The sequence below is a fragment of the Schistocerca serialis genome, chromosome 10 (assembly GCF_023864345.2).
Source record: "Schistocerca serialis cubense isolate TAMUIC-IGC-003099 chromosome 10, iqSchSeri2.2, whole genome shotgun sequence".
Lineage (NCBI taxonomy): Eukaryota > Metazoa > Arthropoda > Insecta > Orthoptera > Acrididae > Schistocerca > Schistocerca serialis.
The window spans coordinates 243308321-243333881 of NC_064647.1; the positions used below are offsets into that span (position 1 = coordinate 243308321).

Genomic DNA, 25561 nt, shown 5'->3' on the forward strand with positions numbered 1-25561 from the left:
GTAATGGCATGCGCAGTGAACACTAACAACAAAATATGAAGGACACTGCATAGCTAGAACGCACCATTAGACTCAGAAGAAGGCCGCTGCAATCGTGGCCGAAACGTTGGTTTTTCTGCAACAGCAGTACGTACGCGGTACCAACCCAGAAAACTTTTATGTCGAGTGTGAAAGAAGACTCGTCCGACCAAATGACTTTCTTCCATTGCATCACAGTCCAGGTTTTATGGCTTCGGCACGACATTTTCCAGTTATGCGAAATTGCGTCACTGGTGAGTGGTTTTGGAGTACCATATCGCCCTGCAGTTCCCTGTTTCTGGAGCTGGCTTGGTGTTATTTTGGCACTGACAGGGTTCACGAATGTGACATCCAGTTCAGCGGTGAATCTTGCCGCTGGCGTCCTCTTATTTTTCGCCACAATCCTGTTCAGTGGCCTTCTGTCACGGTCACTCAACACACACTTTCGTCTGCATTATGACGTAGCGGATCACGTTTTACCCCTTTTCTCGTGTGCGATTAATCTTTGACAGGGTGCCTCTTGAAATACGAAAGCCTTCTGCTACCTCGGTTACGGAAGTACCCACCATACGAGCCCAGATGATTGGCCGACGTTCGAAGTCACTTGGCTCTGACACGATGCACCCACAACTGCACACAACACTGTCCTGGCCACGACTGTGAGGTAACGGGCGAGCTGTGGCGCCCTGCAAATATTCTGGCGGCCACGTGGTGCCGGATGTTAGCTGGGGTCCACCGGCCGCGGGGCTGGGAATTCCATGGTGACACTGTGTCGACGAGAGGAGACACGCCGGGAGTGCCAAAGATGGCGGACTTTGTGCAACCTTAATGGCAGACATTTCACAGTTCATATAGAAATTAATATTAACCAGATGAATCATGATACCTCAAAAAGAAACATACGCATTACCATTATTTGCACGACGATACTGATGGTGTAATCAGATTTTCAATATCTTTATTAGTTTAAAGTTTTGTATATGAAGATAAACTATACAAGTAACACCCAGCAACGAATTTCCAAAGTCTGAACTGTTCGTCCGATTTCGACGATCAATATGTCTTTAGAAAGCTATTAATGAAAACCTAAATTGGTATGAATTACAGGCATGTAACTTGAATGGTACATGAGTTATTGGAGGACAAAGTGGCCGATTACTATCGATCGCGTCAGGCCGTAAATACTCTACAGTTACACGAAAAAACGGTAGCAGCAGGCTTATAAATATATTTATTCGTCTATGTCTCTGTTTATATACATATATGCTATTCATGAAGAAATCGGTCAATTATTTACTGTGTTTTAGAAACCACAGAGACATTACGTTACTGGCCTACTTTTGCTTGGTTTATGTATTTAATAATGTGTCTTAGAGCGTGTTTATGGTCCAGCCGTAGGAATATTTATTTAATTTCAAGTTATTTAAATGTAAATCCAGTATTTCGAATGTGTTTCATTATGTTTGTGTGGATACGTTGGCTTGGAGACATGGAGGGAGCGCTCTAGCCAATCACAGCGCTCGTTACTAAGAGAGACGCATGGAGGTTGGGGAGGGGCATCGTTTTCGAGAGAGGACACAGAGTTCAGAACAGTTCGGCGCGAGGGACGGTCACACTCACACAGGACCTGGAGAGAGCCCTGGAGTATGGCACGACGGACACACGGTCGCAGGAAGGACTTGAGTATGGAGCAGTTTGCGTGTGGTCGCGGCAGAAAGAAATACTTTGGAGTGCCGACCTGTACTCTTGTCAGATTTCCATGTCTTCTACAGTGAAGATGTAGTGTACGTTTAGAAGTGAATGTCTTGCAAGCTATGTTGTTGTACATAACTAATTACGTGCAGTAGGAATCTATTGTTTACCTGTTATTCAACTTATATTTTATTTAATTTCTGGACCATCGACACCAATAAGTGTTTTGCAGAAATATACCACATTCTCAAAAGTACTTCTACTATCGTACTCATCATTTAAAGTCGTTAAGATTTTTCTCATATCAATCTTTCATTTATAAATTTCTACGTTACATTCCCAATTGCCGAGTGATAGGAACCTTCGACCATTCGATTCATGTGTATATTCATACTGTATACTGTAGACTCATCAGTATTTGGCTTGTAATGTGGCCCCTAGATAACGAAACCAGCCAAAGCTTTTAATATTTCAACTCTGAGTCGGAGGGTACGTAGTTGAGGGCCGTAACACCACATCACAATTATTATTGTGAATGTCCACATGACTCACACTTAAAATGTATTGAAGACATTGCACAGATGTCGGCCGTGCCCAAATACAACAAAACAACGTGCAGGTTTTGCAAGCATCTGCATTTGTGTTCAAGCATGCATTTCTCGAGTTTTCCTATGTTTTTGCCCAACACCTGTGCAAAGAGTATTTTAAAACAGTCCTTCATTCTTAGAGCAGATAGATGAGTGTTTTCCACTAATAAACTGGAAATATGCTAGGATAGGTTAGGAACACTGAAACAGTATAACTAAAAAGTAAGCTTTTCTTTACAAAATACTGATACTTTGAGAACTAATTTTCTTATTTATATATAAAGACAGCGAATACAAATAATTTGTAGCATAAAAGCAGGAATGTGTAGTTTATAGCTACGAGGTATATGCCAATTATCATGTCAATAAAAAACTCCATTCTTCACCTAAAATTACTCCTATCTAAATAAAGTTTTCTGTGTACATAGACCATAAAATTGTGTTTTATAACACCATTGTTCGTCAATTCTTTATAATAACTCATTTTTACTATATGTGACATGATGCATCAAGATTAATTGTCAGAGCTGCAGTAATGCAGAAGGAATTTCTAGGCAACTGGCGAGTATGTGGAGTGTGTGCCCCCCTGAAACTTACTGGCAGAGGGAAACTGCGAGTCAGACAGGGAATCGAACCCAGAACCCTTGACGTTTAGTGATGAAAGCTCTTACAGACTTAGATATCTAGATGCGACTCATGACCTACCCTAACGGAAAACTTCTTCTCTCCTAATTTCCAAACTTCACAGAAGCTCTCCTCAATGCTTTGCAGAACTAATACTACTGGAAGAAACGAAGTTTCACATCGGCGCACACTTTGCTACACAATGTAAATTTCCTAGGCTGGGCAAAGCCATGTCTGCAACATTCTTTCTTCCAGTAACGCTAGTCCAGCAAGGTATGCTGGAGAACTTCACTGAAGTTGTAAAAGTGGAAGAGTGGACCCGGGAGAACCAAAACTGTGAGCAAATCTTGGGTCGCGCCTGAGTAGCTCTCTCAGCAGACTATGTGCCTGCAGAAAGCGAGGGTCACACATCACAGTCCCACTTCGGCACACTGTTTTCATCTGCCAGAAAGTTTTAGATCTGTTGCCACGTGATGCGAGGTACATGTTGACTTGGCTCTCTCTGTAGCTCTGCTATCCTGTGAGAGTGATGATTCATCCTGGTGACCTACCGTTGCACAGCCCAGTATCCACCCCCTTCGAACACAGCCTGCAGCAGTGCAGGGTCCTTCTGCACCGCCTCGGACAGCTGTAAGCGTAAAGCTCCTACATAATAGGCTGAATCGTCCTCCATGTTTTCTCCATCTCTGAGGATTCAGCAATGGTTACCTTGCGGGTGGTTAACATATACACACAACTTTTTACAGTGTTACTTATAAAATATTTTATATTGCATGTGTGAAGTGAACCAAAAAGTAATTAATGTTCATGGAGATATTCAAAATGCCTATCTCATATAATAGAAAAATTGAAATGTAATATTGCACGGTTATGGAAATGTAGACTAGACCTTGTGTGGTGGTTTGTAAATATTAAATGTAACGAGTTAAAAGCTCAGAACCAATGTTCTTCAAATATGGTTGTTATGCAGTAACAACTTGTGGCTATTTATTAGTTTTGCCTGTATATAGCCACTTGTAAGAGAGGCGTTTATTTTTTTATTCAAAAGAAGATACTTTAAGAAATGCTGCATTTTTATTTTACAGTGGGGGGGGGGGGGCAGCACACACCGAAACGAATTTTTATTGATAGTTTCATCTATCATTTAACCAGTATTCATTTTCCGCCATATTACCACTCATTCTACCGTACTGATATAAGAAATGGAGTTAAGTGTGAAATAGGTACATATAATGAAAATGGTAAATTTTAATGTATTATCCAAGAGCATAAGCGATATGTCGATTACAAATATGTACGTGTGTAAGAACCATGGAGGTATTCTTACCTCCATGGTAAGAACGCTGTGGAGCAACTATCGCTGATCAGAGTATGTGTAACAGAGAGCTTATGTTCATGGAGGTAAGAAAAAATCTATTCTTACCTTCATGCTTATGTTAGATCGCGCAGTGGTGGGCAGTTGTTGCTCTGGTGTAGCAGGAGTAATGCGTCAGAAACTGGCAGTGTATGTTGCGATGCTCCGGAGTGGGCAGTCGCTTAGTATTAAATACTCAGTGTAATAATTTCATTGTTGTTTATTAATGATTTATGGAAGAAATAAGATTTGAAGTAAAATTAAGAAAATGCTACAAATATTATTATGAAATTTTGATGAAGAATCTTTCTACAGTTATTACATCGATCTGCAGTAAGGTAATCAATATGCATGCGTTTTTGCTGTAGAATGAATTTGAATAAGACCAGCTTTATATGTAAACCCAAGTTTTTTATTGTATTTTTTGTAAAGATCATTTATCGTGTAAATGTAATTTTTATGATATGGCTTAACAATTTGCAAGTCAGTTTCACAATACAGTAAGATTTTGAAGTAAGATATCACAGTAATTCTGCTCAGTCATGTTCTGCCTCCCAGTTCCAAGTCGCTTTTATATAAACAAATTCTAAATGTGTCTCAGTCAAAAATCTTAAATTTTGGCTTCTGCAACTGTAGTTAGTTTAGTAGTGCTGAGAGCAGAACAAAGCGTTATCCGAGCTGACATCAATACGAGGTAAGAAATTTATTTCACACAGCTTATGGATTTTCGCACCGGGACCACTTTTGTACTTATTCAGATTTACATGGCAGTAGCAAGGTCGAGTAGATCTGAGTGCACTTACATCTAATTTGTCATTATCGCACACAAGTTTTAATCAGTTTGGGTTTACTGGCATTGCTTTCTTGCTAGTAGACAGATTGTTTACAAGAGGGTCAGATATACGTAATCAGATACACCATCAGCACACCACTTAATATAACTCTTTTTTGTTAGACGTATATATCACACCTTATTTTAGACATAAACACTACAAGTATTGTCCAGTTTTTGTATGTGTGTTTAAGATAAGACGTATAAATACATGAAAGATGTTCCTCTCCACTTTGTCCATTGCGAAAATATCTCAGGAGTTGAAAAATTTTGAGACTAACTACTTCAGAACAGTTTTCAACTAGGAAGAAATGCAATTGTATACAACTGGTTTCATGTTTATAACTACTTTTATTAACGTATATTTACAATACAGAGCTGAGCGCTAGGTGATACCCAGTTCTCTCTTTGGCAGTCTATGGCCCATCTTTTTCTTCGTTCAGGGCCACTAGGAAAACTAAACACGCGTAAACCATTTTTGCAATAGTTAGTGTAGTTCACAGCTGAGCAGCAACCGATACTTACGACGAATTCTTCAATCTATCCTGTACTATGGAGAAAACACGGCGGATAGTTCAGGTCAGGTTATGGGAGTCTTACCTAGGTTTTTTTAGTATTATTACTTCAAGTAATAAACGTAGACTTCGAACAAAGATTGAAAAATCCTAATGAACGTCAAGGAGTAGGACATCATGGTCGATATTGCGACAGAAATAGGTCTGATTCTCTCCAGCAAAGATTGCGAGTGTGAAGTAAACAGGAGCAGTGACAGGAGAATGTAAGGTCGCAAGTTGATGATTTCCCTCCAACGTCAGCTTTGGATGGTATCAATTTTCACCCTGAAGGAACCACAAAATTAAGAGTTCAGTTATTATCTCAGGTTATAGCATATCACTACAACTACAGGTACATCAATCACATTTACCTTCTCTTTCAAGAAACGCTGAGGATGGTTTTCCTTTTATGATGTCAAAAGTTCATTGTGCCTACTCGCATTTTTAAACTTTTACAGCAAATGAAGCATTAAACTTCACTGCTACCACCGTTCGTAAAATACTTCCAAGCTGGGGATGATACCATTCAGCAATACAACTGATGTATGAGGACTACAGCGAGAAGCTCCCACATGGATGAGGTGGAGGTAAGTCTTGCACAGTGTATGTACATGAGTAGCTGCCAGTACATGTTGTGGTAAAAGGTTCTTATAATGCTACTGAATGTGGAAGAAGTTGCTGATAGAAGTTCAGCATGCCTAGAAAACGTCGGAACTCCCAAACAATATGTGGGCGCACCATCTGCAAAATGCTTCTACCTTTTCAGCCAGAGGAAATCAGCCCTTCAATGGAATTCAGTGTCCTAAAAAATCGATATGTGGCCGTCCAAAATCACACTTGGCTGTGTTTAGTACACGTCTTATGTATTGAGCCTTTCCAAGACTTGTCAGGTATTGCTCATGTCGTTCCATGCTTGACAAGAAGATAAGAATGTCATGTAAGTATGTTAAACAGAAGGGTATTCCTTGCAGTACCGCAACGATAAACCGCTGCCACGTTTGTGCAGCATTTCACAAGTCCAATGTCATATACAGACTCTCAAACAATCTGAATAGGGTAGTGAGTGCTGTTTCAAGAATGTCTTCTTCCACTACATGTATTTGTGTACACGCCTTAACACAGTCTAGTACACATAAACTGTCACATCACATAATGCATAGTTGTAATTCAACAGTAGAGAAACAGGATAACAATCTGGCAAAATCTGGGTGTAGAAGATATTGTAATCCCCAAAGTGCGCCATGCACCATCTTTCTTTCGCAGTAGGTGTATGTTAGAGGACCATGGACCACTGGATGGCCACATAATCCTCTCTCCCAATGCATGTCATTAAATTGTGCATTTGTGATCGTAACCCCTCTGGGGTCAGACATCATGGTCACCAGGAAACTGGTGGGCTATCTGTGGTATTGAGATCATGTACAGTATCATGATATACCGCCAGGGGTCATGTCAATGCTGGAAACCATACTCTGCAGCATCTGCCAGCATAACTTCGGCTGAGTGCACCACCGTGTAGCGACGGAATGCCAAAGTCACCAGAATGGCTACGTTATCCACTAATTTTGTTCATCTTATCTGGTAGCAGGTGATAGTTCACCAATAGATCAGCACCGACGATGGGTTCAGTGACATCTGTGACTGTAAAATCCCATATAAATGCTGGGTGCAGCTCCAGGTCTACTTCCACACACTGGGTGGGTGCCGTACATTGCTACTGACAAATTGTTCACAGCAGACACATAGAATAAAGTTGCTGGTCTACAACAATGTAGCAGTCTCCTGACCCAGTATCCACTAGATATTTGCAGCCTAACTTCTGATCACTGATTAAAAGGCACTAGTGTCTGACCCAGTATCCACTAGATATTTGCAGCCTAAATTCCGATCACTGATTAAAAGGCACTAGGACAATGAAACTATCTGGCAGATTAAAACTGTGTGCCGGACCGAGACTCGAACTCAGGGCTTTTGCCTTTCGTGGGGAAGTGCTCTATCAACTGAGCTACCCAAGCACGACTCATGCCCTGTCCTCACAGCTTTACTTCTGCCAGTACCTCGTCTCCTAACTTCCAAACTTTACAGAAGCTCTCCTGCGAACCTTGCAGAACTAGAACTCCTGGAAGAAAGGATATAACAGCGCACACTCCGCTGCAGAGAGAAAATCTCATTCTGGAAACATCCTCCAGGCTGTGGCTAAGCCATGTTTCCGCAATATCCTTTCTTTCAGGAGTGCTAGTTCTGCAAGGTTTGCAGGAGAGCTTCTGCAAAGTTTGGAAGGTAGGAGATGAGGTACTGGCAGAAGTAAAGCTGTGAGGATGGGGCGTGAGTTGTGCTTGGGTAGCTCAGTTGGTAGAGCACTTGCCCGTGAAAGGCAAAGGTCCCGAGTTCAAGTCTCGGTCCGGCACACAGTTTTAATCTGCCAGGAAGTTTCATAACAGCGCACACTCCGCTGCAGAGTGAAAACCTCATTCTGGCGCCAGGACAATGCTTGGCAACCAGAAGCTGTGACTACGTCCAACTGTTGCTGGTTTTTGGTACATGCATGGTGATATGTGCTTGTGTGCCCAGTCCCCAAATCTTCTGTGATATCAGCAGACTAGTTGCTGTTCTTGTCCGGATATCGAAGAGGGGAATGTCTTCGAGACCTCTTTTGGTACCAGTTTCTGTCACTGCTGCTGTCACACCAAGATAGCAACTTGTCAATTCACTTGGTGAGGGTCTCGAACTTAGCTGCCAGATTGTCGTAATCTGCCCATGTGACCGTTTTGATACTAGGCTATGAGACATCACAGCCATTGCATCAGTTGGGACAGAGAACATCGTTGATGAACTGGATTACTTGACATTGTCGGCATGTTGTCACACGTAGCAACTGATGAGCCAAGCGGAGCAGGAACTATACAGTCCACTACCCAATTGGCAAAGTCAGCCACCGCATCCAAAAGCACCTCTGTCTGCAATGCTATGATGGCTTTCGTCTGTGGCAGCAAGTGGCTGCTCTACAAAGTGTGCAGCTGGTTGTCTGGCTCTGTTCCAGTGTCCACATTCCTGTGCAAATGCCATAAATATTGGGAAGATTTTCAATCTCCTATATCCTTGTGGCTTAATGCTTGCCAGAGCCGTTCATCTTGTGATGTGGAAACCCAATGTATCAATTCTGATTTTAGCTTTTATAAAATATCGACTCTAGGTGGTGTGGTGATCACGTCTTCCATTTCGGTGGTGTAACAACTCTCCAGCTGACTTACAACCAACGCAAATTTGGTGGTGTCTGCCATAATACCAGCAGAGAGGAAAGCAGCTTCCACTTACAGAACCATAGTGCCGGGCCGTGTGGCCAGAATAGGGGTAAGCGCACTGAAACTGACGGAATCGTCGCCTCCAATGAATCCACCATACCAGATGCGAACCATTTGTTTATTGAGTTCGCCTAAGGTGTTAAGCTCTTCACAAGGAAGTGGCAAGCTCATGGGTAAGACACACCATCCTAGAATCGATAAATGTATCTCAACTAAAACTATTTCTTGTCACTAAGGAAAAGAACACAAGAACGTATATAAAAAATAATAAAATCTCTATGATGGCTCGGAATAATTCACCGACAATACCGGCACCTCTAGGTGCTGACACAGAAAGCCGATTGACAACTGTGCGGTAATGATACTTCTACGAGGGCCGTTCAGAAAGTAACCTCCGGTTGATTTAAAAAAATACACCAAGTTAAATAAAAATATTTTAATATATACATCTTACAACTACATCTTTGCACTATTTTTCTACATAGTCTCCATAGCGATTGAGGCACTTATCGTATCTCTTCACAAGCTTTGAAATTCCTTCTGCATAAAAATCACCCGCTTGTGCCTGGAGCCAGCCTGTGACCGCATCTTTGAGCTCTTCGTCGTCATCAAACCGCTGTGACCTGAGCCATTTCTTCAAATGCATGAAGAGGTGATAATCACTTGGCGCCAGGTCTGGGCTGTAAGGTGGATGGTTGATAACGTCCCACTTGAAGGACTCAAGAAGGGCCGTTGTTCTGCGAGCAGAGTGAGGACGGGCGTTATCGTGCAAAAAAATGATACCGGAAGTCAGCATACCACGGCGTTTGTTCTGTATAGCCCGTCGTAACTTTTTTATTGTTTCACAGTACACGTCTTGATTAATGGTCGTACCACGTTCCATGAATTCAACCAACAACACCCCTTTGGCATCCCAAAACACCGTTGCCATCAGTTTTCTGGCAGAAAAATCTTGTGAGGCTATTCTTGGTTTGGTAAGCGAATTTGAATGTGCCCACATCTTTGATTGTTCTTTTGTCTCAGGGTTCACGTACTTAATCCAGGTTTCGTCACCGGTCACGATTCTGTTTAACAATGGTTCTCCTTCGTCCTCATAACGTGACAGAAAGTCTAATGCAGAGGCCATTCTTTGAGTTTTGTGGTGGTCGGTAAGAATTTTGGGCACCCATCGTGCACAGAACTTACGGCAACCCAATCTTGCTGTCACTATCTCGTACAAGAGAGTCTTAGAAATCTGTGGAAAACCAGTAGACAACTCCGACATTGAGAAACGTCGATTTTCACGAACTTTTGCATCAACTGTCTGAACGAGTTCGTCAGTCACCAATGATGGTCTACCACTCCTCTCTTCATCATGAACGTTTTCTCGTCCACTTTTAAACAAACGTACCCATTCACGGACAACTCCTTCACTCATAACTCTTGGTCCGTACGCGGCACAAAGCTCACGATGAATAGCTGCTGCAGAATATCCTTTGGCTGTAAAAAACCTTATGACAGCACGCACTTCACATTTGGCGGGGTTTTCTATTGCAGCACACATTTCAAACTGCCACAAAAACTAAACTAGCGTAGGTACGACGTTCACTCGACCACGGCTTGATGCCGACTGACCTGTTGAGTGCGTGAACGCACAGATGGCGTCGCTACTCCCCCCACAACCCGCACTGTGACCAATCGGAGGTTACTTTCTGAACCGCCCTCGTACATACGCTTTAAGTTCACGCGCACACGACACAACTTGACACTGCATTACACTACGCTGCGAGAGGACCGAAGTCCGGCCGTTGAAAGACAGTTAACAAGTTCTGCTGAGATAAACATCAGTACTGTATTATAGACCACTTTCTCAAAGATTTACAGTATAAAGGGAACTGAAGGAATGAAATGAGTCTAATTAGAGGTGGTTATATAAATAGGTGTATGCAGCATATTTAAGTCATATTAGCAAAATCAGTACCGACAACAATATTTTCTTTAGAAATTAATTAAAATTTATAACCAAGCAGACGACGGTTTGTTTCTGAATTTTTTGATAGATGGCGATGACAGTATACCACGAGAGGTTTTAAAAATTCCTTCTGTTATGACTAATATAGAGGTTTAAGTGCAAATGTTCAATTTCTCAGCGCATTTAGGGAGATCCTGCAAATACTTGTCAAATACGTGGTTAAATGTGTTATCTGCAAAAAATTTACCTCAACTGCAATACTCTTGTAATCAAAATGACATCGTTCAAAACCTATACAGTGACACAACTATCGGTAGGCTGTGATACGAGTTCCGTATGTTAGATGACCACAGATGTTATCTAAACGCTGTCGATTTCCACAAGATAACAGCGCCCAAATCAATGTCGACAAAGATGCTCAAGGGCAGAAAAAACTTCTTTCTGTTATTGTTTGTAATATGTTAGAACACTCAGATACGAGTGCTTGTATTTGGCTGTTCTATTCCATACATGTTGCTCCGTAATATTCTGACATTTGACATCTAAAGACTTTTTAAACCATGAGAGATTTATCAGTTGCCAAAACACAGGAATTAGGCATTTAACGTTCTGCTGATTTGGTTTTTGTCATGCATTTAACAATAATCATTACTTGACCTCAATTAGCAGAGCACCTAGCGAAAGGAATGATTTTTAAAACGCTTTGTTGCAGATGAACATCTGGTTGGTTATCAGGACGGACAGGATTGCAATAATTGTTTACACTATGATAAGCTTATATGCTGCACATTATGGACTGGTGAGTATTGTGCCTACGAAACAACTTTTCCGCGTATCAGCTAGTCTGTGCTAGCATCCATGTCATATGGAAGTGTCATCTCTTGGAGTCTATAGGCATTGGTAAAGTAAACAAATTTGGTATGGATGGGTTTGTTTCTTCGTACTATGACGAGTACTGTAGTGTATGGGATATTGTTGTAAAGTCTGTGAATTGTCACCGTTTTTGTTCTGGATCCGCATGCCGGATCTTTTGCATTTATCTACGACGAGTACAAACATGTCATTGAATCATACGTGACTCAAACTGAATGACGAAACGCCTAAAAATGTACGTAGTATCAATTGATTAGAAATGGTAGACCTCACTCACGCTGTTAAAAGCCGGTTGTAATGTCATGACAGATGAATTTCAATATTAATGATTATTTGAGCGTAGCTTCGGTTATTTGTCTTGAACTTGATTTTAAAATCATTGTTTGGACCACAACAGCTTAAGTCTAGAAGAGTTATTAATTTGTTTTCTAATAAAGACACATCCCTCCTGTGACATCTGGGGAAATATCACAGTGATGTTTAGAAAATAAGATGCTTTCTGTTTTATTATTTTTGTCTGAAGTAATGCAACTCAAATGACAAACTTCAGTTGGAGCATTTATGTGGAGAAATTTTGCATTCACTATTGCCATGCAGAAAGTAACAAATAGAAAAAAGTTTTGTAAAAATCTGAAGCAGTGGGTGTCATGTTTGGATGATCTTACTTAGAATTATTGTTTTTCCATCACAACACTTGTGTTGTGATTTCAGATTTATTTGTGTGTCCATTCATAGAAACCCATTAATAATTTTATTACAATATGTACTATCTTGGGAATTATTTAAGACCAATTGTAAGTTCCCACCAGGTTAAGTATTTTTCAATGTATCTGTATTTTTTCTGGGGAAATATGGAAGCGTCTGATCCCGCCCATCTGCTTTGACCCATGACGTCACAAATATGACAGAAACGACCTTAAACCACAATTCCAATATCGTGCATATAAAGTCGCTACGTACACGTTATGAGGACCAAAATACATCGAAAAACAAACACACACAGTTTCCACAAAAAGCTTAATGACACTAACGGGACAAGCGCGGGAAATGGGGTGTTTTTGGGTGGGGGCAAACTAAATGTAAACAGATTTAGACATCCACCCCCATACAAAACGAAGAAAAAAACAGACATCACAAACCTCCCCAAATACCACTAAACACAATATCGTCTGGAATCGGACATTTAGGCTACTCAACAGCAGCTCCCGATCCCATAAATTAGGATCAATCACTTCCCTTGGCCTATATAGCTCACAAACGTCTCCCGATACCAATATTAACATACACAGCCACACAATGGGATCGAACAGTTCACTTGACCTGCTCACTGTTAATTTTATCCGTCATATCCATTCCTGAACAAAAACAACAACCGATTAATTTTACTGAAATTACCACACTATGTACAGCGAACAACACTAAACCTTCACTCAAAATCGTTAATTCACTGAAACGAATTTCACTACAAACACAGCCGACACTCGAACAATTCTGGATAACGAGCGAAAGCAAACTGAGCCCATTACACCACACAAATGAAAACCCTGAACATACCACCAGAGAGCACAACCCGATGACATTTACAGATACGCCACACGCAGAAACCAAACTCTGCGCCGTCACGACTTCACACACGACAGCACCCTTATGTCACGGGTCAAAGCTGACGCGTGGGATCGGACACTTCTGTTGACCCTTTTTCTGGAAATCGGAAAGTGACACACATTAAACTTTTTTTATTGTTATTTGTAACTTTATTGCTTAAACAATTACATGTCTTTTAAGTGTGTTTTTCTCTTAACTAAGGAAAAAATTCCAAATCAAAAGCTTAATAAACACCTGAGTTATGGGCGTTTGTGTAGATAAATGCCATTTTGCATTAACACTCCTATAAAGCCCAGTTATCAGAATATCACTACATTTAAAATTAAATATATAATATGTTTTAGTCTGTAAACAAAAATATTTGGCACAAGTTCTTATGTTATAAGAAAAAGCAAATGTGCAACGTTTCATCATATACTCCTAGAAGTGATATCCCATATTCCCATTACACCTCTCGTTTAGTCAGTTTCAGCATTATTTGCTGATAGTAGAACAATAATACTGTGGCTTTAGCAATAGCTGTGTAACTTACGTTCGACAAATTTAGTCTTGCTGCCTCCTGATTATATGCCAGTGCAAAGGCAGCCACAGAAATTTATCCGGGGGGGGGGATTTCTAAAATAGCCATTTCTGATATAAATGAGCCAGTTTCAGGACATGTCATGATACAACAAATTTTATAGCTGACACAGAAGCCTATTACATCCATCAGAACTGATGGTTATCCACTCGCTTCTAAACGTACGATAATTCTGTTATGAATAACAACTCTTTACACTAGATTCCAGGAGGACACATATGCAGCAGTGTTGATAACTAAATCCTAAATGATCTTTTGTTAAAATGTGTCCAAAAAAATTTCACACAACCTTCCGGTTCGTACCACTGTTCCTCAACCTAAGAGAAAATATGCACATAGCTCAAAAATCAAGTTTCCAACTTTAATTTCTTGCATATTTGAGGGATAATATTTGCGACAACTTTCTGTAACATGGAATGTGACAGTAGATTAAATAATTAAAAAGTTCTCTGTAAAAAAAATGGTTACAATGTGACCATTTATATAACATCATGATTTTTTTTTTTTTTTTTTTTGTTTACATGTCTTAAATCTCCAACTAAATTTTAAAAAGTAAATCAGATGATACCTGTTCAAATATTCATCCACGGAGTTGGAGCAGATGATCAGCAGAAATGGTGTCAATCGTATTTAAGACTTTCATAACCAGTCTGACTCGCTAATTCACACGGGAGGTGCTAACCTTTTTTTTATAGCTGCACACTTATTTCTGTGCAAGAGTTGGGCTAAGATGTTGATAATGGTTGCTGTATTTGTCCCTCATATTATAGAATGTCTAATCTTTTTAAATAGTTGCATACATGAAGTTCAGGAAAGGACATTTTATATTAAGCTCACAGCAGGTTTCTGTACAAAGAGTACCTTATGTCTGTGCTTGGAATTGTTCCAGAAAATTATTCCATATGATATCAGTCAATGAGAGAATGTGAAGTAAGTTAATCTTATAATGCTTTCATCTATAAAATCAACAATTACACTAAGGAAATGTTGATGTCAAGGTCTTGAGAAGATCTATAAAATGTTGTTTGCAAGTCAAGTACTGATCAGTATGTACACTCAGGAATATTGGCCATTACTTAGCAACGTCACACTCCACCAATAGATCATTGACATAATTAACTTAGCACACATACAACCCTTAAGAACGATCAAATGTTCGTTGTCACGAACAAGATGAAAAAAATTGCAAAATAAAAACCGACAATGAACGGGATCCCCACAGGAATAGAGGAGCTATGGGATGGGAATGTTCTTGTTACTAATCCCTTCAATTATGTTAGAAGCTTGCAAATAGAGACCAAAGTGCAAAAATAGGCTTTTGATTAAAGGCATAAATGTTACCAGGAAATGTGCAATGTATACGAAAACTCGAGTTTGTCATATTACATTTGTTGCTTCTTCACCTCGTAACGAAACTGTCACCTTCCATTCTAATCTAGATCTCGGACTACACTAGGCCCATGTCTGTACTACTAACTTTGTACAAAAGGTAACCCAAAACACATTTTCCCTAAATGGATTGACAGCTTTACTACATCTGCCCGAGTATCATGCACAACACGATCTAGGTCACCAACCACAAGAAATAAACAGCATTGACCTATTATAAACAAACCAAATGACCGACCTCTACAACTGAAACATACACTTAATTCCGTGCCATACGAAATGTACATAACATGTGAAGTCACACTTCATGGCTTTCATTGTTCACTAGGCTCGAATTTTGAACAATCCGATTTACGTATTTCCTTTCCAGTGTGAATGAAATGTCACCCTATGATATTCAGCCTTGCAAATGCTTGAATATTCGCTAGTAGCAGATTTAGTAGTTCAAGACAAATAACCGAAGCTCCGCTCAAATAAAAAAGCTGATACAAGATTTATTTTTGTGGAAACTCTGATTTTTTTTTTTTTTTTTTTTTTTTTTAAAGAAGAGGAGGGAAGTACGCCTTGTTTTGATAGGTATTGAATGTTCACTTAATGTGCATCACATCATTGATCATTGTTCAGAAGATCGTTCAAATCAGATTATGTAAACTGACAACCTATAGTAAGGCTGCCTCATGAAAGAACAGAACCAAAAGTTTTAAATTTAATTGAAAGATTTTCATTAAATGGGTTAACTTACATTAGGGTGTCAAATTATCGTCTTTAAACAACAATTATTCTAGCCACACTAATGTTAATTTAAGATGTGCAGTTGTTATTTGTGCGTCATCCGCTAATAGAAGACTAGCTCTTCTCAATATACATTTTATAATTGCTCCCAAACCACTGCACATAGATTTACCGTGGCTAGTAGCAAACAAGCAATGCTCAGCATCAATAGAAAGATCGTTTTTGTGCTCACACAAATTTTTAAAGCTTTTTCTGTTCATATATTGAGCAGCCCGTCCATCAGTGAAATAATGCACTTTCTTCACTTCGGGCTAATGCTCTGCGAGCCACTTACCCACTTCTTTCTGGACAGCATTTACAAGTCCTACATCATGTTCCATATCATCACTTACAAAGCAGTGGTTCACTATTGCCAATTCACTTTCTTCATTTACCACATAAACACAAACGTGATGGATTGTACAGCTGCTTCTTGTCCAGTAGCAACGCTGAATTTTATTCTGAATTACAAAACTGTAGTTTTCAGCAGAGTCCACGAACAGAATTGCTTTTGCCAGTGTTAGATTTTCTTTCAATTTTTTCAATCAGTTTAACTGACAGATACAAATGAGAGTGGATTAAGTGCCTGTAATTTTGTTACCAACCAGTCTTTCTATTCCGCAACAGTTGTAGACCTTTACCAATTCTGCCTGATGATCTATGTTTATCCATAGGCTGAATTCAATTTAATCGTCAGCATCTTTGTAAGCTAAGTTTTGGTAAATAATTCTGACAGTTTGTCATCACTGGGACAGTTATCACAGTGATTAAGCATGCGGTCGTAGTTTTCAGAGTCACATACAAGAAATTTTATAAGTTCTTTGTATGTTTCTTCTTATTCCACATCCAACAGCAGTTTTACATTTTCGTGCAAACACACACACACTCTCTCTCTCTCTCTCTCTCTCTCTCTCTCTCTCTCTGTCTCTCTCTCTTTGAATGAGTGCCTGTAGCACTGGCTAAAATGCACCACTTCGGTCATAGTGAGCAGAATTTAGAAAGACCAATGTTAATGTTTTAGTTCTCCCATTTAAAACGAGAGTACAGTTCTCTTAAGTTGAAAGGATGACTCTTGTTTTGCATATACACATTCTTTGGAATCCTACCTTTTTTTGCTCCTTGTAACATTCGAGTATATTCATCATTTTGTTAGAAATCTTTACCACTTCATCAGCAATAACTTCCTCCCTTTTTGGTTTAGGAACTGATGAAACACCCATTTCTGTTTTCAGTTTCCTTGCTTGTGGAACCACATACTCACTATCATTGAATTCTAACATTATCTTTTCTTTTAACCAAGAGGGTGGAGCTAAAGTTAAAATCTGAAATTTTGCAGGTACTCTTACACTAGCTACCTTTTCTTTCATTAACAATATCAGGGCCATCAAAATGTTTGGCTATCTTAACAATTTCATCATCAAATGTTTCTTCTCTATGGTCAGGATCTTCAATGCCCGGCACACTTTTCTTTCCAAACATTCTTCACTTTTTCTAGCTTCTTTTTGCCATATGAAGCCTTGCTGTGATTTGGAAGGTAGTGGAGTCTTAAGAGAGAGCACTCCAAATCGTGTAAAGTTTTATTTGCATCCTCAATACTTTGATTTACTGATTTGTGGACTGTCACTTCCAGGTCATCTGCATCACTTTCATTTCTATCACTGATGTCAGTTTTCTGTTCACAAATCTTACGATATGTTGTGCACAGTTTTTGGCCTGGTTTTACATAGATTCTTTTAGCGCTTACTGTTTTAGACAGAGACAAGCAAACGGACATCAGAGCATTTTTTTTTTAAAGACCACAACAAGTTCTTTGATGACTTTCAAACACTTTTAAGTAATAGTATCTGTGATGTCCACATATAGTAGCACTTCGTTTATCTTGTGGAATGCTTATATGGGTCACAGCAATATCAAATCTCACTGGCATTCACACAGCTCTTCTATTTTTTGTAGAGTTTTTACTAAGATATAGGTTGTCAAATGACATGGTGTTTTTAGTAATTTTCCAACAGTGCATGAATTCACATTCTCCATTGCAATTAACGCAGTGATTCACTTGAAACATACTTTATACAAGTGAAACAATAGTGCTGCACCACAAACAGGTATGACCTATCTATCTCTCAGAAAGCAGCTGAGGTCAAACAGACTAATTGCCGCATGCCATTTATTCTCAACAATAAATTTCAGTAATTGTCGCATTGTTTTCATGCCTGTAAAGGTTGCAAATGATCTACTGCTGTCTTAAGAACACTTTTTTTAATCACTGTGAGCAGGTGATTGACTGGACACACACATCATATATATTTTAGTCTTTGAAAAATTACTGAATTAGTCAAATGAATGGAAATAAATTTTCACACTTAGAATTAAATTTCCTGTCTAGAATGAGCTATACTTAAATATACTAATTTGATACCCTTGCATCTGAGGCAGTGAGACAGTGAGTGGTTGAACTTACTTAAAATGACCTTTTTTGATCAGAGCAAAAGTACTTTGATTTCAGATGTGCGTATCAATTAGCAGAAGACTGTTAAATTTTTATTTTATTTTACAATCTAGAGGATTATTTAAGACCAAAATCAGGTTCCCAGTAGGTTGGAGAAATGTGATATAAGTATTTTTCCATATCCTCACAGTTTTTCTGAAATCGAAAATTGACCTACATTAATATCTTTTAAAACGTTTCTTTGTTACTTTACTGCTTCAATAACTGGGTTTCTGTTAACTATATGCCTTACCTAACTTCTGAAAAAATTTCAAAGCAAAAGCTTCATAAACACCTGAGTTACAGGCATTTATGTAGATAAGTAATATTTTGCATTGACGTTCTTGCAGAGCCCTGTTATCAGAATATCACTACATTTAAAATTCGATACAAAATAAAGTTGTAGCCTGAGACCAAAAAAATTTTGCAGAAGTTTGTATGTTATAAGTATAAGCAAATGTGCAAGTTCTGTGAAAATCTGAGAGTTACAAATCCGTGAATTATTGCGTGTTTTGACGTGGAATGACCCTGCCCCTGCTGGCCAGTGCAGTCCAGCAGTTCTAGGCGCTTCAGTCTGGAACCGCGTGACCATTACGGTCGCAGGTTCAAATCCTGCCTCGGGCATGGATGTGTGTGGTGTCCTTAGTTAGTTGTAAGTTCTAGGGGACTGATGACCTCAGATGTTAAGTCCCATAGTGCTCAGAGCCATTTGAACCCTGCCCCTCCCACTTGCAGATGCGTACGGTACCATTACGTTTGAGATTACAATATTTCTCAATACATACTAGACTACTGCAATGCCACAAGACTGGTGACATTATGTGCTGGTGAGACCCTTGAAGAATAATGCTTGTGCAATCAACCCCTTCAGACAATGAACCTCAGGGTGGCTTGAAACTAGTTCATGGAAAAATAAATATTTCAAGACAGTAAATAGTGATTGGTTACTTTACCTGCTGGGATCTGCCTATACTAAAAGCTCACAGTGTTCAACAACATTCAGACTGGACAAGGTACTGCTTTACTGAAAGAGTAAATTGGTAGCAATGACTCTTTCCCTAGATACGCAAGTGTCTTTCAGCAGATAATGCTCATTGTCTCCTTTTCCGGTAAAAGTCACGTGTGGGAGGACCCCCCCCCCCCCCCCTACATATTCCAATATGGCCTGGCTGTACTGGACCTAGACCTTGTTGTTGGTGTTTTGATTCATAGAGTGTGTTCTCTAAGTGGATGTTACTGAGTTGTAAAAATTTCACTGGACTGTGCGGAATAGTTCCAAAGTTATTAAGACCTGTAGTTGGGTCTGAAGATAGATTGCCAGATGCGGGTTGCAATTTCCGGGTCATGCCACCTTCTTTCATAAGCCATAATTCTGGAACTAATTGGCAGGGGAACTTAAAATTTTGTACATGAGTGTTCCCCACTTGGTAGCATTGGTGTGCTAAATTTCAGCCAAATCTGAGACTATCAGCTGGAACATTTTCTCAAGTTGGTTGAATTGACATGCAATGACCCAATTTAGAGGACAGATTTTTTTTTTACTTACTTATTAAGTTCAAAGAAGGATAATACTCATTCTTTGTTATCAAGGCTTTAAAAAAAATAAAAAATAAATGGCTGAGTGGGTACCGTTCAAATGCATTTGTCCAGATGTTCATTGGTAAGTCTGTGTCTGTACAAGTTTTTTATAACTTTCTGATATACACACGAAAAACTACATGCACAACCTCAGTGTGTATGCGATCAATTATGAGGCTAACAGTAAGTATCCTTGACTGATAATGGCAGCTGCACAGGGGAAACAAGCTGTTGTTGCCATGAGTGTGGTCTGAGCTCAGTGAAACAGTCCACATTAGCTGTCCTGGGCATTGCAGCAATCTACCAGTAATGACCCCACAAGCTACTAGTAGCTTGCAGTCGACACTTTTGGCAATCACTATTATAGAGGGTCTATACAAGGGCGAGGTACTTGAGGACAATATTATGGAAATGGATGAGGATGTAGATGAAGATGAAATGGGAGATATGATACTGTGTGAAGACTTTAACAGAGCACTGAAAGACCTGAGTCGAAACAAGGCCCCAGGAGTAGACAACATTCCATTAGAACTACTGACGGCCTTGGGAGAGCCAGTCCTGACAAAACTCTACCATCTGGTGGGCAAGATGTATGAGACAGGCGAAATACCCTCAGATTTCAAGAAGAATATAATAATTTCAATCCCAAAGAAAGCAGGTGTTGACAGATGTGAAAATTACCGAACTATCAGTTTAATAAGCTGCAAAATACTAATGCAAATTCTTTACAGACGAATGGAATAACTGGTAGAAGCCGACCTCGGGGAAGATCAGTTTGGATTCCGTAGAAATGTTGGAACACGTGAGGCAATACTGACCCTATGACTTATCTTAGAAGAAAGATTAAGGAAAGGCAAACCTATGTTTCTAGCACTTGTAAACTTAGAGAAAGCTTTTGACAATGTTGACTGGAATAGTCTCTTTCAAATTCTGAAGGTGGCAGGGGTAAAATACAGGGAGCGAAAGGCTATTTACAATTTGTACATAAACCAGATGGTAGTTATAAGAGTCGAGGGACATGAAAGGGAAGCAGTGGTTGGGAAGGGAGTGAGACAGGGTTGTAGCCTCTCCCCGATGTTATTCAATCTGTATATTGAGCAAGCAGTAAAGGAAACGAAAGAAAAATTCAGAGTAAGTATTAAAATCCATGGAGAAGAAATAAAAACAGTGAGGTTCGCCGATGACATTGTAATTCTGTCAGAGACAGCAAAGGACTTGGAAGAGCAGTTGAACAGAATGGAACGTGTCTTGAAAGGAGGATATAAGATAATCATCAACAAAAGCAAAACGAGGATAATGGAATGTAGTCGAATTAAGTCGGGTGATGCTGAGGGAATTAGATTAGGAAATGAGACACTTAAAGTAGTAAAGGAGTTTTGCTATTTGGGAAGCAAAATTACTGATGATGGTCGAAGTAGAGAGGATATAAAATGTAGACTGGCAATGGCAAGGAAAGCGTTTCTGAAGAAGAGAAATTTGTTAACATCGAGTATAGATTTAATTGTCAGGAAGTCGTTTCTGAAAGTATTTGTATGGAGTGTAGCCATTGTATGGAAGTGAAACGTGGACGATAAATAGTTTGGACAAGAAGAGAATAGAAGCTTTCGAAATGTGGTGCTACAGAAAAACACTGAAGATTAGATGGGTAGATCACATAACTAACAAGGAGGTATTGAATAGAATTGGGGAGAAGAGGAGTTTGTGGCACAACTTGACAAGAAGAAGGGACCGGTTGGTAGGACATGTTCTGAGGCATCAAGGGATCACCAATTTAGTATTGGAGGGCAGCGTGGAGGGTAAAAATCGTAGAGAGAGACCAAGAGATGAATACACTAAGCAGATTCAGGAGGACGTAGGCTGCAGTAAGTACTGGGAGACGAAGAAGCTTGCACAGGATACGGTAGCATGGAGAACTGCATCAAACCAGTCTCAGAACTGAAGACCACAACAACAACATATTTTAGGGCAATGCAGCCAATGTGGAAAAATTGTTTATTCTACAGAAGTGTGCAGTAAGAATATTATTTGAAGTTGACAACTAAACATTTTTCAGGCATCCTTTCAGGGACCTAGGGATTCTTACACTTACATGCAAATACATATACTCATTAATGATATTTGTGGTTAGCAACAAAAGCGAATTTAGGAGCAATTCTAAAATTCAGAAAAGCCATATTAGAAGTAGAAATAATTTGCGTTTAGGTTATGCATCCCTCTCTAGGGTTCAGAATGGAGGTCTATACTGTGGTGAAAAAGTCTTTTAACAGGTTGCCAGTAGACATCAGACTGGAAACTGAAAATCCTCAGATAGATCTCATTAGCCGGTACTGCAGTTTATCGGAATACTTGGACTTGGGGATGCAAATTCCACTAACTAATGTTTCTATTAAACAGTGCTTGACTTTGGCAGATACAGACAGCTAGTTGTGCTTTGTTGGAAGTGTATCATAAGAAACAACAGATGAGAAGGGTAAGAGGGGTAGTAGTTGCTTTTCTTACAGTAGGTATTTTTCTTCTGCTTTACGTATGCATATATAATTAATCTAGAAGATTTTGAGTAGGTTAGCACTAATCATAATTTGTTGTTTGCAGCCAGCAGTTTTTACCTTTCTCATTCCACATCCAAAAGGCTCTCCTTCATGATGGGTTTCAAATACATGGTAATTGAATGAATGAATAAAACAGTTTCCAACAGCATACTATTCATGTAGATGATTCGGGCTGTAAAGCGAGCATTATAAGTCATATTTTCCATGTTGTGTTAAGACATAATTCTCTGCTCCCCATTAAACTTAATTTTTAGGCACCAGTGTTCACTTTCAACATTGTATAAGAGTTACTGCGTGGGTGACTAAGAATGACATCTCCACGTGGTTGTGTTATTGTGTGATTTAAGCTAAGTAGCTATTGAGACAGAAAACTCTGATGCAACAGTTAGCCATAAGAACTGATTCACTTTAAATTGTATCTTGTGTCATTCAGGACAGTATATTGATCATGAAAGTGTATTCTTTCTGAGGATCCAAAAATAAAAGTGTGTCAGTGTAAAAAAAAAAAAAAAAAAAAAAAATGGACATACTTAGGAAGATGCTGCTTCAAAAAGTAAGCAAAAAGTTTCAATAAATTGAGAGAAAGATTTTAATTTATCTGGTCTTGTAAGAAATGAGAGTAAGATAGTTGTGGAGAAGGGTTCCATAGTGTTCTGTACTTGGCCAATTGTTTGGCTTGACATTCGTTAGTTATCTGCAACTGTACATGACAACTGATTCAGGTAAAAACTGCTATGAAACAAGTGCAGACCTCTCAGAAAGTGACATATTGTTATCACTGTGTGATCAGATAACGTCCAAAAGCGGTGTTTTAAATGTATAGAAAAAGATGTGTATAAGTCTGACTTAGCCACTACAAATGTAGGATATCTGCATGAACTGGATTCTGCTTCATTGAGCATAAGAAAATTCTTTGCTCTCACTGACACGGAACCTAAAAAATTTGTTTACTTTTGTTATGCTGTTGTCAAGCCAGGCCACAGTTCCAGGAAAATAAGCGGCCGTGTTTACATTAGCTCTCTTATTGACGATTTCTTTTGGAAGCTTCACAGCTAACTGAGTATTTCTTCTTGTCTGACTCCATTTCTTTATTTGGTGAGTGGTGATACATACTCTCACATAGACGTGTAACCATCAGTTCTTAAAGTGTTTATTTTTGCTAAACTGCCAAAAGTATTTGAAATCAAATTGATAAAATTAAAACAGTGTAGAAATTTCAACATTGCTGGCTTCCTAGGAGCAATGCTGCTGATCTAAATACAAAAACTGTCATTTGATGACGGAGTAAAGGTCGCAGAATACATCATAGTTGAATGATTCATGTTTAGTGACTGGTTACATTATTTTTACTTATTTATAACCTAAACTCTCTTACAGGTAGCCCACAAAACATGTTTATGTGTAAAAATTGTTAGAAAATGTATGTTTGTGAACTCCACAGATAATTTATATATCCATAGAATCTTGTCCACTATAAGATGTACACACACACACACACACACACACACACACACACACACACACACACACTCTCTCTCTGTAAATGACAGAATATGCATACATGTTTGTTACAGCAGTTTTTATACAGTGATCTCTGCCTTTAGATGTATGTGTACTGTAGTGGACTAAGTATATGTATAGACATAAGAAAGTTCCTTGTCTCGAAAGGCTGTCAAGAACTATTGTGCTGCCCTCAAACACTCCCACCCCACTACCATCCTGCTAGATTATATTGCCTTCCAAAGATCCACAAGAAAAGGGGTCCACTTATCTGAGAGGCTGGATTATGTCACGATGACACTTGCGGAGGTGGCACGCTCTATGTCCATAGATTTTGCTTGTGCTCTCTATCTAGCGCTGCTTGTCAAGTGTACACTTCTGTGCATAATTAGGTGCATAGCCGGTGTCTCTATTGAAGTTGTTTTCACAGAATGTAATTTCAACTGCTTCTCTGATCACAGAGTCCTAATAGTTCGAAACATGAGCAAGTATTCTCATTTGTTCAAACAAAATCTTGTGTTTGTTTACCTGGCTGTGCTGTGCCACCACTGATTTGTCCAAATGCCGGTATTTAAGGTGATGATGCTTGACACCAAGATTGGCAACCGTCCATTTAGACAGGCCCACATAGCTCTTGGCGCACTTGCAAGGAATTTATAATGTAACTGTGATACTTGTCTTGCTTTGTTAAACCCTTCACATAACATTATTCTAGATTATGACACTATTTTAAATTTTTAAATACAGTAAATAATTGTATAATATTTTTGATGCCTGTGAAGACTATTAGGTAGACAACATGCTAGTGGGACCCAGTAACCATACCCTATTTTAGCAGCTTAGTAATGTAGATGACTCTGTAATATCAATAAAAAGTCCAGAAGAATTGTATTTTCATTTCTCCGGTCAGTAATTGAAAAGAGAGCTTCATGGATGTATTTTTCCAAACATCAAACTACTGTGCCATTTCAGGGAGTTATTTTCAAGAAAGGACGTACCATTTTTTCTGTTATTTTGGATATAGTTAGGATGAGGGTTACAGATTGATAGTTGCTGACCTCGTGCATGTTCCCTATCTTGGAGGTTTTGAGTGGTTGAGGGAAAATGTCGGTAATCATGTAGCTGCTGAGTATATTGCATAATGATTGTCTATTTCATTAGCAACATGTTGTATTTTGTAGGTAGGTAAACCACCAAGGCCAGATGAGAGGGAATTTCTCATATTCGTAATAATTAAGAGAACCTTCTTCAGTATTACAGGCACTAGAAAATATGATTTCTCAGGTACTTTAGAAGGCAAGTTTTTGTTGATGC

General features: G+C 39.2%; 1 protein-coding gene across 3 annotated transcripts in view; it reads left to right on the top strand.

Moving 5' to 3' along the window:
• Positions 1-11781: 11781 nt before the first annotated feature.
• The window catches only part of LOC126425119 (mitochondrial 2-oxodicarboxylate carrier-like), an 86785-nt gene continuing 73005 nt past the window's right edge, over positions 11782-25561 (top strand). Inside the window, exon 1 of one of the 3 annotated variants that reach the window (XM_050088049.1) lies at positions 11782-11832. The gene's annotated coding sequence lies outside the window, so the exon portion shown is untranslated. Of the gene's footprint in view, positions 12023-23781; positions 23843-25561 lie in introns of those variants that run through there. The other 2 variants (XM_050088047.1, XM_050088048.1) reach the window with 2 other exon arrangements.